Here is a 19,258-nt window from a genome sequence, read left to right as displayed (position 1 = left end):
GATGGTGCGCGGAGACTTTTGGCCGAAGGTTCTTTTACTTGTGGTCGCTTCATAGCAATTTTTCCTTGTTGCAGAGCGGTCAAGTGACATTGTTGACTTGGACTTGTTCCTTACATTGTCCCCACATGGATCCTTACAACCTGCTATTCAATAGAAGTAAATATACCTGGAAGGTGAAATGCTTTCTATGTGCCTACCGGTTGTATTATCCCCTCTTCTATGTAGAATATCAATGGAAAATTGAAACCAGACATTTTTATTTATTTCAGTTCTTACGTTTATGACTTGAAAAAATTACTTAACTCTTTGCGGCTCAGGAGTTGGATAAATTTCCCGACCCTTCCGGCGCGGAGAAGGTTCGAAATTTTTTTTTTACATTAACACTTTTAATATCTTTTATTTTGACATAAGAATACATATTTTCATAATATTTCTTAAATTCTATTGTAATTGTAATTTTAATTTGAAAAAAACTGGTGGTTATCAGCACTAACCACAACGCAAATGTAACATGTTTTTTTATGCAACATATGTGAATGAAAATTGTGAAATACAAAGATTTTCTTTACCTAAATTCAACTTCAATTTCGGTGAAAGGTTTGGAAACAGTCTTTATCCTTCCGCAAACAAAGGGGCACATTACAAACACTGCACATCCATATTGTGCGGACTGGATTGCTCTTCGTGCTACACTTAGCACATCTTCTTGATGTGGACCTCTTAGGTTGATGGCTTGCACTCTGGTTCCTAATACTCGGCATGACACTAGGTTTGTGGCGCTTTATTTCTACACTTCTGTTTGGGGGAGTGTGTGGAGTTGCTATTCTTTTGGAGAGCAAACCTATATATACATCCCTCCTAAATTCCTTGTTAGTGAACTTCTCACCTTCAATTTGATTGTGAATAATAAAAGCATTTGTTAGAGCTGCATCAAGAAAGTGAAAAAATAATCTCAAGTACCATTTCTTACTTTTGCGGTCAATCTGGTAATCATTCTTCAGTCGATCAAAATTATCGACAAAATTCATATTTTCATTGTACTCCTTCACAATCTTTGGGCAGGGCACATCTGAAATAGTACCATCTTTTGCCTTCCTACTGATGGTTATTGTATCATTGGGATTGTGGAAATTAGACAAAAAGTTCACTGCTCGTTTATCCTTCCATCTTATCATTGTTATGTCATCATCGGACTGTTGCCAATCATATTCTCCTCTCTTTAGTTCCTTCTCCGCTTTGAGACTAGGTAGGAACTTCCGTGCAGGATTCACTGTCCCACATGCAAAAATATTTTTGGCTTTTAGAGTTAGCAGCAGCTCATAGCTATTGAAGTAGTTGTCTACAAATAGAACATGGTTTTTATCAATAAAATCATGACAGAGACTGAGAACAACTCGGGAAGCCAACCCTTTCTCACCTTGATCGCTTGTTTTCCCAGTATAGATTTCGAACCTGTGGTTATATCCAGACGAGTCACAGAGCATCCATATCTTGAAACCTCTTTTGATTGGCTTATCCCTCATGAATTGTTTCATACTAGATCTTCCTTTGAATTTTACCATCGATTCATCGACGACAAGTTTCTGATAAGCTTTGTAGTTTTGCGCGAAAGAGTGTGCCAGATTGTTCAGAAATGGTCGGAGTTTATATAATCTATCAAATTGTGGATCACGACGCTCTGGTTGAACAGCATTGTTGTTGAAATGTATGTGACCCAACAGCCAACCAAACCTTTTTACACTCATTAGTTTTGAAATATAATAGTCATGCCAGTCTGGTTTTGATGACCAATAATCTCTGTAACTTGACATTCGTTTGAGACCCATAAAAATGTTCATTCCTATAAATACTCGAATTTCATCCATGTCTGTCGGTTGGAAGGGCTTACCTTGTTGTGTAGCATATAAGTTCGTGTGAAACACAATATGATTGAGCAGCTCATCATTGAAAAAGAGTGAAAAAATTGCAAGAGGGCTCTTATCTTGCAGTTCCTTCACAGCATCAGTCGGTCCCACCCTACTTGAGAAATGTGGCACTGGAGTTGTTTGATGAGATGTCTGATCCCAGATTGGTGACCTTGTTACATGAACCAATGGCACAATTGGAGTACTCACTGTGACCTCATTGGAACCATCCTGTTGTCTGACGCTCATTGATGCACTAACACAACCTGTGGCACTTTGTGTTGATGTCGAAGGTCCTTCGTTAGTAGGAATATTGCACCCAAGAAATTCATCTTCAGAGGACGTTTCTGCAATGCACATTCCTTCTGCACTTATTTCTGGGTGAAAAGTGGGATCTGCATCTGAATCATCACTACTGAAGTCCAAATCGGAGCCTGAGGGTATGTCCTCAGCATTAAAAAAGTCTCGAATATCCTGATCAGTCAGCCTCTCCATGATTCTAGGAAATATGTAAACTTTACACAGAGTTCCGAAAGCAACCAAATCTGCGCGGTGGTCAGCAACACTAACCACCTACATATGAAGAGTTCCTTTGTGAACGACCGCACAAACACCTCCACTTCTTGGCACAGACGTAGCCACGGTAATGGGGAAATATAAAAGCACAGTGGATTCGGCAGAAAACGAAAAAGAACTACCATTACAACAATTAGTCATTAACAATCACTGTTTACAACAACATTCAACAAAAGCGGCACCATAAAGGAGACTGGAGTAAACATAAGAAACAACAATCCCCAAAATCTCATTTCAGACAAAAGGCGATACACCTCAAAGCGAAACATTCGAGTTAAAATACCACACAAAACGAAAATTTGCATTTCAAGTGGTGGTCAGTGACACTAACCACCGAGCCGAAAAGGACAATCTTGAGGTGGTTACCATTGGTAACCACTGCGCCGCAAAGAGTTAACATCGGTATTAATGCTAGAGTTGGAAATTGGAAATCAAATTAGTTTCTTCATTGGAACCACCAGGGGCACTTAAAACCCACAATACACTATGCACAATCAATAATTATATTTATCTGGCACTGAGCACCCGGAAATGCTGGGCCTCGAGAGAGTGCCCGAGTTGCCCCTCCCCGGGCCAGCTCTGCCCCCTGCATGGTATGTATCGTATGGATTTGTTAAGTACAAATATTATTTTATATGAAATTGACTCAATTTCTCTATTCTCTATGATTTGAATTCAAACAGCAAAATAATGAATTTGCAAAATTATTACAATTCACAAGCTAGGGAAGGATTACAGAATTTTATCATATGCAGCAGGTTTCAAATAAAATACTTGATTGTTTTTCAAGTTATGACTAAATGAGATAAGAGTGAAGAGTGATTGATTAAGAAATACAATTTGTAATTTATCAGTCTCCTTATACATTCTCGGTATTATATGTTGGTATTTCCACTGAGGTCTGCTAGCAAGAACCATGAGTGCGGACTCATTTTTGGATGCATAAAGCTACTTCTCTCTTCTCTGTAAAGCAAACAACTTAACTCTTGCATATAAGTAAAACAATTGAAATTTGTTACCTTCCCTGGACCTTCCCCTTTCACTCCCCCCCCCCTTGTTGTACAAAAGAAAGTGTCATATTTCCTTACATTATGAATGGGATTTTTGCTTCAGTACAGTATACCCAAGTGAAGTACTGTGAAACTGACAACATGCAGTTTTACCATTATTGCTGACGAAAAGGGTATGTAGGTATTAGAAATTTAATGCAAGGAATTTATGGGATTGCATTGTATAGGTACCTGATTTAGCTTACCACACATTAAAACAGAAAAACACTGTTAACAACTTCTGAAAGTTCATGTATGAGGGGCATCTTGAAAAATCTCCAATGGTACCTATATGCAGCACTAGTGGTCGGAGAGCGACACACACATGCAGGCAGGAAGAAGTGGCATGTAGCTGTAATCTGGTACAGTTGCAATACAGCCGTTTTAAGACAGTTCTAGGTTAAAGATTGCAGCTCTCATACAGTTTCCCACAGACTGCGATGTAGCCTACGTGTAGTAATCACATTTTTTCACGCTCAGAATTTGGCACAGAGCCACCAGCAATCCTGTGAGGTGTGCAGACCGGACGTCGTGAGTGATAGTATAGTCAGACGATGGTACTGACAATTCACGGAAGGCCAATCAAATGTGCCCAACCCCATACAGCTGAGTACATGCGGGCCCTTTGCATCACTTCAGGTGAGAGATCTTGGACCACTCCCTGTACAGCCCTGGCCTTGCATGTACCGACTTTCATCTCTTTGTTTAATTGAAGAGGTTTCTGGCAGGACAAGGATTTAACAGCTACAATGCGGTAGATAGTTCCAGTATTTGCTGTCAAACACATATGCCATGGGCATACAAAATGCAGTGCCATGCTACGACAAATGATAGAACAACGGTGGTGATTATGCCAAAAATTAGGTTAGGAATCACTGTTACTAATGCAATAAATTACAACTGATATTCTTGTTTTATTTATGCCTATCGGTAGGGAATTTGATTTTTTGTTATTTTATTTTTTCAAATTGGTGTATTTTTTATTTTTTACTATTCGGTGTTATTTTTCCCAAAATTCACATTTTCATTTTAGCGCATTTTCTGGCAAATATCTGAAATTATACCTTCATGGTGTTCTTAAACTACTGTTTCAAATTGTAAGTCACATGGCCTACGCCTCTTCGTGAGAGTTAGATATCTTGAAAGTTATTTTGGGAAAGTTATTTTCCAGACCCCCTTTTTAATTTTAAGGTAAGGGTTTTAGATAATGGAATTTTTCCCATATATACTGAAGGGTTCATAATGACCATAAGTGGCGACGCACCCAAAACATTTAAATCAATCAATCTCACGTGACAGATACCGATATATTATGGTACCAAAAATTGGCATTTTTTTTCTTTTGACTTGTTAGTGTTAAGTTTCCCAAAATTCGCGTTTTTGTTTTACAACATTTTTCTGCCAAATATACCGAAACTTAATACTCCATTGTGCTTTTAAACTACTATTTTAAATTGTAGGTCACATGGTCTATGTATTTTCGTGACAGTTTGATATGTTGGAACAGATTTTTGAGGAAGGAAAAGTAGTGTGCTCCCCTGCACTTTGCTTTGAAGGTGTATACAGGTGTGGAGTTAGGGCCCCACACTTTTTTGATCACGGCTAATTCAAAACACATATCGCGCAATAAATACTGAAGATGTGGCTCCCGTGTGATGGCAGTTACGCACTCGATCTCCAGTTAGAACCCTGCCACTTTGCTCTGTGATAGAAATGGTTTTGATAGAAGTTGAAAAAAATACATTATTTAATGTGGCTGTCGGAATTATTCCATGTATATCAAGCATTATAATACTCCATTGTGCTTTTAAACTACTATTTTAAATTGTAGGTCACATGGTCTATGTATTTTCGTGACAGTTTGATATGTTGGAACAGATTTTTGAGGAAGTAAAAGTAGTGTGCTCCCCTGCACTTTGCTTTGAAGGTGTATAGAGGTGTGCAGTTAGGGCCCCACACTTTGTTGATCACGGCTAATTCAAAACACATATCGCGCAATAAATACTGAAGATGTGGCTCCCGTGTGATGGCAGTTACGCACTCGATCTCCAGTTAGAACCCTGCCACTTTGCTCTGTGATGGAAATGGTTTTGATAGAAGTTGAAAAAAAATACATTATTTAATGTGGCTGTCGGAATTATTCCATGTATATCAAGCATTATAGTTTACTCTTGAATAAAATGTTGGAAAACTTGCACATTCTATGTACACAAACATGGCCTAGAAAAGACAAGAATGTTGGATTTCATGAAAATTTTCGTTGTTTTAGGACATTTTTAAAAGAAATCACTAAAAAATGCCAACAATTTGCATTATTTCAATATTTTGACCGGGCGAAAAATGTGTCCAGACATCACTGCACATTCATAAACACAACTTCGCAGCAATTACCATATTTCACGGTTTTCGCATTTGCGAAAAATCAATGTCCCTACTAATTGGAAATTACTTTCTGGCCACCCCTCGTATAAAGTGAAAATTTAGCAGGGCTGGCAGAGAAAAGTCAATTCTTGAAGAAAATGATTTGCTTTTATTATTCAATGATTCGAGCAAACATGATATTAAAGTATTTACGTATCTATTATTAGTATTTTATTTCATAATATTGGACACTAACCACTCAGTGAGAGATTAATGACCATCTCTCATGAGTTTAAACAGACAGGACAGAGAGTGGCGTAATTTCATTGCAAAACTAGTGTTGCAGTAAATTTGAGGTTGGGAGCATGCATTTGCCAATTTTTATAACGTTCACCAATGCAGTTTTATGTTTCACTTTCTCTTGGATTCTTCTTGATATCTAAGAATAGTGCAATGTCATTGTAAACGTATGTTAACTTGTGCGAAACCAGTAATATGTCAGGACGATGAAAGAAAACCTTCGTAAGAACTGCTACATTAAATGAGGTAAGTGAGCCAGAAGAGTAATAAAATTCCAGCAGCATATTTGCAGTCTAAAGCTCTTCTTGTTTATGCATATGATTTTTGTTGGATGTTGCCGTCTGAAGACATCCAACAAAAATCAATTCCATACCAGTGCCATGCATGCAATTTCTGTCGCAGGTTGTAGTGAGAAACTTTGTCGGGTGGCGATATTCGACAAAAATTGTATATATCAATGGAGCCTATTTGTTTCCATATTCCTTCAGTTTGCCCAACAAAATGCTCCCATCCCCTCCATCTGTTGAGAGTTCTGTCCCCTTACTACTCCCATAGTGACAAGAAAAAATTATAATTCAATGCATTTTCCACGTAATATTTAGAGGCTTAAGGGCATGTGATACAATTTCCACGGGAGTCTTCCCAAGCCCTTCCGTCCATGGCAATGTGCCAACTTAGCTCTCTTGGAGCCAGATCTGGCTCTTTCGTGCACTCTAGCCAGACTCTGGGGCCAAGTGGTTAGCACATCGCCCTGCGATGCCAAGGGTCCCGGGTTCGAATCCCGCTCGGGCTTGGTTGTTTGCGAATGTCCATTCATCAATTTCATCACTCATCCCCATCTTTACAAATTAGCCAAGAGGAACAAAATGCGAAGTAAACTAAACTAAACCAATCAATCAATATTTCGTGCACTTATTCGGCTGTGAACTGGGACGCCCATACCTCGTGCCCCACTATGATGCCATCTCTGGTTCCGACCCACATAGACCACCTTTCATCATAATTATACATTTTGCACGTGACGTGATATTGTTATATTGGCTGCGTCGCCCCACTCTCTCTTATCTCCCCAGCTACTTATTTATAGCGCTATGTTAGACGTGAAATTGACATAATATTGTCGTCAGGGAATTCTGTAGTTTCGATTTCATACCACCATCGGTGGATTATTGAGATTGGCGATGCCGCCGGATCTAGATGTTGAAAACTAAGAATAAATTGTCATCAATTTAGAGTTAACGATAATAGCTGTGCCCACCCCTTCGACAACTAACATTACCCTAGAAGGCACTTTGTCCAGCCATCGTAAATCTAGCTCCATGAGAGTCAGTTTTAACTCCATTTAAGGTGAAATTTAGTTATTTTATGCCCATGAGGTTTGGCAACATTGCCAGGAGAGAAGGAAAAAAGCATTGATCATACGGGAGTATGATTTGATTCATTCTCTTGTGAATATAAAACTTCCGATGGAATAGAAAGAGATGTCAACGGGAAGAGGGCAGTTTGAAGATGAATTTCAAAAGCGGAAAAGTTGAAACTTCCATTTGATTAGCCGTAACTTGATGTTGAATTTGATTCCCCATAAGGAATACATGGGATTCCAAAAATTATTACTCATCATATTTTTCAAACATCGTGTACTGCTTAATAATCAACATAACAAAATGTTTGCACTTGCAACATGGAGAGAAATTCATACTCTTGGATACACCCAGGGTTTGTTTTAATAGCAGTGCCCATTCGGGCGATACTGAAATAAATGCACAATTGATGCGTTATTGTATCTCGTCGCCTTAACATAGATAAGAAGTATGTTTGCAGAAAAACGTACTTAAGTAGTGTCGTGGGTTCAATAGACCCCACCAAGTCTCACAACCTCACCTTGCATTTACGAGCAAAGCACGCCCGTTCTCATGCGAGTACTTCAGCAAACTAGCGGAAGGTACTGAGAAGCGCAGTGTGCTGCAGCGCACCCAGCTGCACATACCAACGTTCAAATATTCAATATGGGTCCAGTAGACCAACGACACTAGTTAAGGGTTAAAGACATAATTCCTCACATACGCATTAACAAGTTATTAGTTTCCTCCAAACTTTGCCCTTACTTCCCCAATCGGTACTATTTTCGTATAGTGGAAATTCCTATAAATCATTTCTTTCGCACTTGTTTAAATTTCTAACATACTATTCTGCATTGCGGAACATTTCTTTAGGTGTAATAATGAATTTCTAATGGAAATAATGTCTATTTCTTACATTTACGAGTACTAACTGTTCTTTATTTTGCATTCTATAACACACAATATGGCGATAGCATACTGGTTCATCGCACGTTGTGCCAGTGTTTTATCGATTTGGAGTGTGTTTGCAGTGTTGCAACCTTGTTCACCAAAAAATACCTACTTTCGTGCCCGGATTTGAAATTATGCTAATACCTCGCGAACCATTTGGCATTAGCCCACAAACCATTGACGTTAGCCCCACAAACTATTGACGTTTGCCCCACACACCATTTCCCGTAAGGTTGGGTTAGGTTAGGTACGCATAGGGTAACAGTTCGTTATATCAAAGACACATTTCTTCATCTTTACAGAAGAAACTACTTACGGAAATGAGTTTCTCTAAGGTTTCCAACGTTCGTCGAGGTATTTTCTTTCATCGTGGAATATATTTGACCGGGGAAATCATGTATTTTTCAAGAGAAATATCTCACCGACCCACAATTGCCATTGCAATTTGGTTGCAACCGAATGCTGCGTACGTTTGATGACATAACCGCGTCAGTGTTTCCAACCCCCTTTTTTTAAATATGCGTAACAAACCTAACCTTATCGGAAATGGTTCGTGGGGCTCTCCGTCAGCTACCCTTTCATAACGTACAATTTGCACACGTGGCGAATACAATAGTAGGTACTTTTCGGTGAAGAAGATTGAAACACTGCATACCAAAAACGTGAGTCAAGATGTGCCCACCATATTGTGTTCCGGAAGCAAAGAAAGGAATAAAAAAATCACTCTGTATGTGAAAAATTGTGTTTGTTTTCGTGTAAAAAGCATAATGGCACCTTGAAGTATGTTCCGCAATACAAAATTGGTAAGTACGAACCATGCAAAACACAAAATATCCAATTTTAATGTGTCTCCGATATAACGAACTGTTACCAAGCATACTTTAAAAAATTGAAAAAATCCTCACGTCATCTTATAGCGAAAACACGGCGTAGTTTGAAACACTTACTCGGGGGGTTACGGGTCTAACACACGGAACATTGTGCTTAAGTGCAAAAATCAAATGGCAGCAGCAGCAATAGCATGTCGGAGAGATATTTTCGCAGATAAACAATTGATTTCACATTAAAATGGATCAAAACTACATTCCCGAACTTCAAGAACGCTAAAGAATATAGATTTCTGTAAGTACTTTCTTATGTAAAAAGTAAGAAATCAGTTTCCACCATACGAAAGTGTTACTCCAAAATCAATTCCAGCATTCTAATGACACTCTTCATTCTTGTGAACAACTTTCAAAAATCATCACACAATCAGAACTATGACCGGTGCTTTCTTTATAGAAAAAAATGCAGTACCAGTTTCCTAGATCGGAGACACATTAAAATCAGATATTTTGTGTTTCGCATGGTTCGTACTTACGAATTGTGTATTGCGAAACATAGTTCAAGGTGCCCTTATGCTTTTTACATGAAAAAAAAAAAAAACTTTTCACATAGAGAGTAATTTCTTAAGACTCCTTTTTTCGCTTCCATAACACAGAATATGGTGGGAAAATCTTGACTACTGTAGTGGGCATGCAGTGTTTCCAACATCCTTCACCGAAAAATACCTACTATCGTGTTCGTCACTTGTGCAAATTGTACATTATGCACGGGTAGCTGACGAATAGCCCCACAAACCATTCATGGATAGCCCCACGAACCTTTCACGGATATCCCCATGAACCATTATGCACGGATAGCCCCACGAACCATTTCCGATAAGGTTAGGTTAGGTGTGGTTACGTTAGGCAAGCATAGTAAAAAAAAGGGGGGGTTGAAACACTGACAGGGTGTTACGTCATTAAACGTATGCAGCATTCGGTTGTCGTAGGCAAACAAATGAAAGCAATGGCAATTGTGGGTCGGTGAGATATTTCTCTTGAAAAATACATGATTTCCCTGGTCAAATATATTCCACGATGAAAGAAAATACCTCGACGAACGTTGGAAACCTTGAAGAAACTCATTTCCGTAAGTAGTTTCTTGTGTAAAATTGAAGAAATGTGTCTCCGATGTATGAAACTGTTACCAAAGATGCGAAATTTCGTGTAAATCGGTGGTGCGTTCATGTATCATGACACCAAAATTAGAATATAGCCACAAAAGTGGCGAAGTTCAACATAAAAAAAAATTATTATATCGACGTCTATTGCATTGTAATGATTGCGATACTTACGTCTATAGTAAGTCCAACAACCCGTTGTATCTTTTAATCAAAACTCCATTACCACCATATTCCGAAATTAGTAAATGCTGGAAAAAATAATCAAAACTAATATCTTAATATTCGCAACTTGTTGGTAGCAGAGATTCGTAAACCTAAACACAACCACAGATTGCTGGCTGACGAAAGGGAAAAGTTTGCCGTAGAAAACGAGGAAAAACACATGGGGCGCCTCCAGGACCACTCAGCAACCCAACATTGTTGAGTAGCAAGAACCCTGGAGGCGCTTGCTACCTGGTTGTTGAGAAGGAGCGACCGCGGCTTCGCTCAACATAAACTCTCGCTACCTGCGGTCAACTGTCGTCTGCAAGTCTGCTGTCTTCTGTTAGTTGCAACATGGCGCGGCGGGACTAAAAGATGCGTGGAGTAAAATGTATTTGCAAGTTCGATTATGTAGCCCAAGCGCACCTTTAGGTCGCGCATCCAATAGCCTTAAATAGTAATAACTTTTTCGCCACTATATTCTCGGAGAATGAGTGATCTGTCAACGGATAATTATGCACTGGCTTCAACTGAAGTATATTTAAAAATACCAACAAAATAACGCAGTTAAAAAAGTAATGAACCCAAATACTGTTCACAACATTAAGTTGTTTTTTTGGCTAAATCGGATGAGCATGCTCTTGCAAACATGTGTTCAGCTTGAGATGGAGACCACTTTTTATCTCGCTACGTAAGTTTCGGGTTCGAGGTCCGGTATAGGCATGGATGTTATTTGATTGATTTGATTTATTTTACTGTGCATTTTTGCCACTTTTGGCTAATCGCGAAGATGAGGATGAGTGATGATATGGTGAAGGAACAGTCACAAGGAACAGCATGCCCAGGCCGGGATTCGAACCCGGGACCCGGCGTCGTAGCGCGATGTTTAACCACTCCGGGATATTATTTGTGAATGTCCCTTCTTCATGTCCCTTCTTTTTGCAAGAAAAATTGGCATCAAGTATCGAGGCCATTTCCTGGGTGAAATACATACTTTTCAAGAGAGCGTGATATCAAGAAATGCACCGTGTGATATTTGAAAATCCATTGGTAGGAGGATGGTATTACAATAACTTAAACGATGATCATGCAGAGTTAATCATAAAGACAACTAAAAAATGTGGCATATTCATGTATAAACGTCAATTCGTACGTGTTTATTTATATTGCTTTAATTTACATTCTTTTTGCAGCTACAAAAGCACAATCAGCAATTGATAATTTAAACTATATAAAACATTATTGCGTGAAAACAACGTGAGAACACCGTTATACAATCTTGCACACATTTTGCAATTTATACTCACTGTTCAACATTTCTGTTCGTAAGCCAACCTCCGTGGCTACAACGTCAGGGTCACGGGTTTGAAATCCCAGCCTGGGCGTTCTTTGTGAGTGTCCTTTCATCAATTTCATCATATAATCAATCATCCTCATCTTCACGATTAGCCAAAAGTAGCAGAAAAGCGACGATAAAAAACAAAATTCAAATGAAACTATTGTTCTTAAATCGTATTTATTATTGTCCTATTAACAATAGTTCATTTATTGATTTGTTTTATTTTACTTCATTTTCGTGCCACTTTTGACAAATTTGCGAAAATGGGAATGAATGATGATATGATGAAATTGATGAAAGGACACTCACAAGCATTTATTCCCAGGCCGGGAACCACACCACCACGGGTGCCGACCTATTAACAATGGCATGAAACTATTGAGGAATAATGATCCCATTTCAAAGCACATTCTCGAAACTAATCTTTCTTTCACTTATAGTGTAGCGTATGCGTATGTTATAAGTGTTTTAACAAAGGTTTACAACCAATACGGTCACAGTCACACACACACAAAAAGCGTTTCGGGTTCGATACCCGGTGTAGGCACATGGTGGTTCGGATTCCACTTTAAACTGTAGGCCCAGTCCAAATTAGCCTACTGTGCATAAAGTGGACTTAAATCACCAAACAAACAAACACACAAGAAGTAGAGTGTTGTGTCAAACTTGCACTCCTATACGAAAATAATCTTTAATTTAAACACATATATCCTTAAATAAAACTGGCCACAACCTTTCTACACTCAATGTCACTCCTCCATGGTTATTACGTATTATTTTGGAGAAATAAAATTGGAACCACAGAGAATTGTTGTAACCAAAGCTCTCAAATTAGGAATATAACATTTCCCCCCAATTGTATCTCTATAGACAGTAGACACAGATCTAGATCTACTCATGTTTTACTTCGAGATTAACCACATACTTTAATTTGAAATAGCATCCATATATATGTCATCACATCGATTCATAATCCATTAATAGTGACACCGTATTCAACAGCCCAACACGCCCTGCCATTTTCGCTGCAGACGCCACAATGCAACGCGATGCGATTTTCAATTGTTTTCGGCTGGAACGTCGCTACTTCTCAACTTTGCATCCAGGAAAGGCCATAAAACTGTGTGACGTAGCAGGTCAACATTTGCTACCATGTTGAGCGATCCTGGAGGCGCCCATGGCAAAATGAACTACCACCTTTTTTCTCATGTATGTACAGTATAGATGGATGTGTGTATCTACGTATAGGTGTATAATATCAGAAATTCACAAAACAAAAGTAAAAGAAAATTTGTTTTGCAAATACCAGTCTTCTTCCATGGATAACCGCAAGGGGGCGGGATGGGTCATGTCCCTAACCCCTCCAGATATAGAATATTAACACAAATTACGTATTTGAATATTAATCATGATAGGGACTGTTTTTTTTTTGTTTGTTTTTTTTCAAGTAAGTGGTGCGGGTTTCTTGTAAGAACTCAAAATTTGAAATTCAATCAGTTTTTGGATTGAGAAGTAATAGGGGTGCCATACCTCTTTTGCCAAAACAAGACACACACTGAATTGACCAGCTTTTTACACTGACACATAACAGATATATTATCATACACATAGGTTTACCATACTTCTAATAACCTTGGGTTTACCAGACGTCCGGTTTTTCCCGGACATGTCCTACATTTTAGCCTTATGTCCGGCGTCCGGGAGGAATTTGAAAAATATCATAAATGTCCTACATTTTGAGCGTCATATAATATTAATTAGGAAAATAGGTAACAGAAAGAAATCATGCAAGTTACAAGTCTATGGACTACGCTTCCGAACTCAATAGTGAAATTTATTTTGATTCAGCCATTGAGTCATTGCCCAAAAAGAAAAAAAAAGTAAAGGTAAAGGTAAAGTGTTCCCCTGTGCATAGCACCACGCCATGAAGGCGTATAGGGGGTGTGGGGGTAACGCCCCACACTTTCTTGATCCGGTCGTGAGTGGGGGTGATGTGATCAGCATCACGCCCCTGACCGCCTTTACCCCCCCAGGGTTTCCCCCAGGTACCCATGTCATTCGACGCTGGGTGGGCGCCGGGGCCGCTTTCACCGTTAGAAAAGTTCCCGGATTTGAACCGGCCGGGGATCGAACCCGGGACCTTGAGCATGGTAGTCAGACGCGTTACCGACTGAGCCACCGCGGCCACAAAAAAAAAAGTTTGTCCTGCTATTAAACAAATAGGAAAACGGAAGCACTAGAAATCTAATGAAAGAGGTAATTTTAATGGAACCTTGTTTACTAAAGTTGCAGACAAAAATTCAGAGTTCCTAAGATTGGTTTATTTTACGTCGCATTGTATTACTTTTGGCTAATCGCGAAGATAAGGATGAGTGAACACTCACAAAGAACACCCATGCCCAGGCCGGGATTCGAACCCGTGATCCGCATCGTAGCGTGATATGCGGAGGTCGGCCAGAGTTTCTAGGAAATAAATGCGACTATTAAAATTTTCGACGCCTGTCACCTTTATCATTTTTTTTAAATAGAATTGTTGTTAAATCTGGCGTGAGACAGCCAAGTTGTTTAACTTTTAATTTAATATCGTATAGTACCTTGGAGTAAGTAACCGCGGTGGCTCAGTCGGTAACGCGTCAGACTACCATGCTAAAGGTCCCGGGTTCGCTCCCCGGCCGGTTCAAATCCGGGAACTTTTCTAACGTTGGAAGTGACCCCGGCGCCCACCCAGTGTCGAATAACATGGGTACCTGGGGGAAACCCTGGAGGGTAAAGGCGGTCAGGGACGTGATGCTGATCACATCACCCCCACTCACGACCGGACCAAGAAAGTGTGGGGCGTTACCCCCACCTGACTCATCTTTACTAACTACCCTTCCTTTCACACACCATCGGAGCTTTCACTTCACTAAAAAGAAAAACACTGAACAATTAGAGACACCGAGTCAATTACGGTATTCTCGCCTTGCTTTGTTTATAATTTATAATTTACTAACAACTGAAATATGATTATCTGCTAAATGAACTGGAGATCTACAATTTTTAAAATCCAATGCAAGAAATTGAATTATATCTGCAAGTAAAATTCTTATACTGATAGATTTTCCGTGTGATTTTTTACACATATTAAAGTAAAAAATCCCCTGGTGCTGCGAATTCCCTTTGATATTTAGGCAATTCTTTTGTACAGAAAATGTCTTCAATGTTATCAACGTCAGTTGCAACACGTGAGGGTCTGTGTGCGTGAGAGCAAGGGATATATCTTTTCTTAAGGAAGAAATCGATAACAAAAAAGTCTGGATGGCTGTTTAGACGCATCTATCTAAATGGTTATATAAATTTAGGAAAGATATTACGTTCGTTCTTGCCAAGTATGCAGGAAAGTATCTTTCTCGCGAATTACTTCTCCAACGAGTATTACAAATCGGTCAGGATTAGTCACTTCTCTCTGAAGTTTGCAACTATGTCAACACAATGCTAAAGCTCTCGCGTCCGTGCCAGCCGAAAGGGGGCACGGCTGGTTGTCTTATGGCTACCACATCCTTGCTCGTTAACTGTGGAGACTTTTTCATGTCTCCGCGCATGTCTCTGCGCACAAGCCAGACTATGCTGGCCCAGACCAAGTGAGAGAACAGCTGGGGATGCGGCGAAATTGAGGCGGCCGTAAGCTCGAACGCTTACGAGATTCAAATCTCCTCGTTCGTAAATGTATTAATTTAACTATATTTTGGCAAAGCAAGTGCTTTTTCTTCTTCTGAGGGTAGAGCCATGGCACGGTGGCTCTCCCCTTAGAACCGCCGCTGGAACAAGGTGTTGCCAATTCTTATTCAATATTCAATATAATTTGTTTGTAAAGCAGGGGTATGGAGAACAAAGTTATTCAGGGCGTCTGACAGTAAAGAAATTCATGGAAGTCAAGAAAAAGTAAAGAAATCAACAAGTAGGTCAAGAAGTCAAGAAAAAGACCATAAATTATTCTTGTGGTCAACAATTTTTGCTATCATAATGACTGATTGGTTGATTTAGTTAATTTTACTTCACTTTTTTCTGTCCCTTTGACTAATCGCGAAGATGAGGATGAATGGTGGTAAGATTAGATGGATGAAAGGACAGTCACAAGCCCCACATAAGTTTATATTGGCTGTGAGTCCAGGAGACAAAGCCTCGCTTGTCTGCCAAACACAGTTCAGGATGCATTAATACGAGAAAGCAGATCTAATTCTCTTCTTAAATTCAGCTTCAGTTTTCATCTTGACTGGCTCTTTGATAGGGTTTTTCATTAAATAAATATTTATTTTCTTAATTACTAATTTTCAACTTTACCTAAGTAAGGGTCGAATAAATAGACATTAAGAAAAACTGAAAAAAGGTATAGAAAAGTCCAGAAAAAGTCAAGAATTCTGGATGTGTTATTTTGGTAGATACCCTAGACACTACTCAAGATAAAACTTCAATTACGGTAACTGCTGAATATTTGTTTGCAATTACAGGTCATAATTCAAATGTTGAGAGAGTACTTTCATTACCATCAGCACAACAGACTCACGAGAGAAATTATTTTTTCATGACGTCTGTAAAAAGTTTGTTTGATACTGGTCCCTATAATTTCAAAGAGTTTGACTGTCCACTCTAACATAAATATAGTTTGGCTAAACCTGAAATTTTGATAAAAATTGTCTCCTCTGAGAAGTACCGCTTAAATCATGTAGTGAGGGGTGCATTGATTAGTATGATTGAAAGTTTTGAAATTTTGCATTTAAAAATTCATTAAGAATTCATTTTTTTAAAACTGAAAAGTGTCACTTTTCAACTAGTTTCTAAAGTGTTCTATAGAAATATGTATTATTTATTGAGAATGTTTTGTGTCCTATAGACCGTGTTAAAAATGTAAACATAAACATTGGTGAGGTCTTGCCCGGTCCCCCCGGAACTTCCGGTTTAGGCCAGTCTCCGTTGTTGTCAGTGCAGATTCACCGGTATAGACGGTGTTAAAGGCGGAGCTACTGCGGAGCATGCGCACTCGTCTGGTCCCCCTCAAACATCCGGTTACGCTTAGGATGCTATGGACGTTAACAAGAAAGGGCAAAGTAGTGATTCTTTTACAAGGAAATAGGGTGTCGGCTGTGTAGCATATGGTTGCACAGTTCGATCGGGAACAAATTTATTGAGTCAAGTATCACTTCGTAGGTTTCTGAAGTATGTAGAGAGACGAAACCTGTTGCTTCAAGCAGAACGAGAAAGGACTGGTACCCGGAAAGGATTTTTACGACTTGCATTTTGTTACAAACATGTTGATCGTTTATCTGCGTATTGTGTTGTGGTGAAAAGCACGCCTCTTAGTGAGGTTTCAAACCGAAGCGACACGCAACAGCAGTGTTTCGTACCGAAGTGACAAGCGACACAGGCCCATTTCGTCTTTAATGTAGAGATATGGAAATTATTAAACCGAGAAAACCTCGTCATGGTAATATTCATGCTTGTTTATTTCCTGGAATTGTCCGACCAGCGGGCGATCCCAAGAATGCGCTAACTTTGTAACTTCCGTGAAAACAATGACTGAAAGGCAAACGCGTGGATCTAAACAATATCTGGCGTGTTCGAAAGGTTGTTAAACCTTTCGAAGCCTAAGATATAAAAGGGAGTTCACTCCCCGAACTCGCTCTCATTGGGATTACTTTTATCATCGAACGCTCATTTGATGCTCATTCGACGCTCATTCTGGAACATGAGTCTCTGATTACACTTTACTCTACAACACATTACAACTACAGAACTACTACGACGGAACACGAAGTTACGGCTGCCTAGGATGCAGCGAGTCGCGCGGGATCGCTCGGATTTCTGAGCCAAGGGTCGCAGGATAGAACCTTGGCATCAGTCACCATTCGGTCTGCAAGAAGCATCTGGACAAGAACATCACACACCTACCAGGTATGAACAAGCGTAAATAACCTTTACATTCAATATTCCATATCTCTTCCCTCCTATTCGGAGCAGGTTCAGCTAACAGGTACAATTAAGCTCTACCTAAAATGTATAATTGAAACATCCCTGTGACCTCAGATCCCAGGTAAGAGGTGGAGGTGCTTCAGGCCCTTTTTGCAATTGAGTACCCTTCTGTACGAATTGCTTTAAATTAAATTAGTCTTCTCCCCCCCTCCCACTTTGGGAGCATTTTTTGAAAGTAAAATTTTAGTAATTCCAATTCATACTCCCACAGTACGCTTAAGATGCGTCAGACCCAGTGACAATTTTGTATATTACCCTATGGAATACAACCCCTCTTTTTCTTTTTGTGCCGAGTTCCCCCCCCCCACAAAATCTAGTTCTTCTGCATAACATTCACTCTGGACGTATTTGAGCATCATTTACACAGGAATGAGAACAATTGCTTATATTTATTTGACAGACGATATATTAATGACATAAATAAATGCATACCCATACTTTCATTTGTTCTTTGGTCAACACGACGAACTTTAGTCTATGAATACGTCACAGATAGCATTGCACGAACACCTAGACGCCTCCCTCGACCAAATCATAGAGTTAGCTACTGCAATCATGGCAAACCCAGTAAATTCACAACCTTTATCCCCAGTCCCCTCCCTTCCACTAACACGGTTAAGATCTGCTAACAGAAACTACCCTCAATTTGTACTAGGACTAGAAACACCTAACAGAAACCGACACCAACCCTTAGCAAGCACTCCAACTAACGTTCCTACTACCTCTAACAATACTAATAGCCCTGATAACGTTACTGTAGAAATTCCCACCACTAACATGGCCACCTCAATCCCAACTGCATTATATCCAACGCCATTTAGCGGGAATGACCCAAAAGAGGTTGACCCCTTTCTCCTCAAATTTCAAAATATAGCACACGCCGCGGGATGGTCGGAAGCAAAGCGTAAAGAGATGTTGCCTTTATTTTTGACTGACACCGCTTTGACTTATTTTCATGATATACAGAAACGACCTAACTTTGCAGACCTGACATATACACACATCAAAAATGAACTAAGTACGTTGTTTAGAGGCTCGTATTTATCAGCGGATCCCGTTCAGATCATTCTAGCGAGAAGACAATCAATTACAGAACCAATTCACACCTATGTTATTGCTAAGAAGGCATTAGTCCAGCAATACTTCCCGAACGCCACTGAAGAACAAACTCTATCCTATATAATCACGGGACTGCGAGCCAAGTACATTGGTTGTTTATCTAATAAGCACTTTGCCAAAACAGA

General features: G+C 39.5%; 1 protein-coding gene across 1 annotated transcript in view; it reads right to left on the bottom strand.

Moving 5' to 3' along the window:
- Tango4 (transport and golgi organization 4) overlaps positions 1–10,847 on the bottom strand; it is a 37,546-nt gene extending 26,699 nt beyond the window's left edge. The window contains exon 1 of the mRNA XM_083119931.1: positions 10,640–10,847. The gene's annotated coding sequence lies outside the window, so the exon portion shown is untranslated. The remainder of the gene's footprint in view (positions 1–10,639) is intronic.
- Between the last annotated feature and the right edge of the window lie 8,411 nt (positions 10,848–19,258).

Source organism: Lepisma saccharinum, chromosome 3 (genome assembly GCF_977018435.1).
Source record: "Lepisma saccharinum chromosome 3, izLepSacc3.1, whole genome shotgun sequence".
NCBI lineage: Eukaryota > Metazoa > Arthropoda > Insecta > Zygentoma > Lepismatidae > Lepisma > Lepisma saccharinum.
Note: the sequence above shows the minus strand (reverse complement) of the source record. Positions and strands in the feature narration are given on the sequence as shown.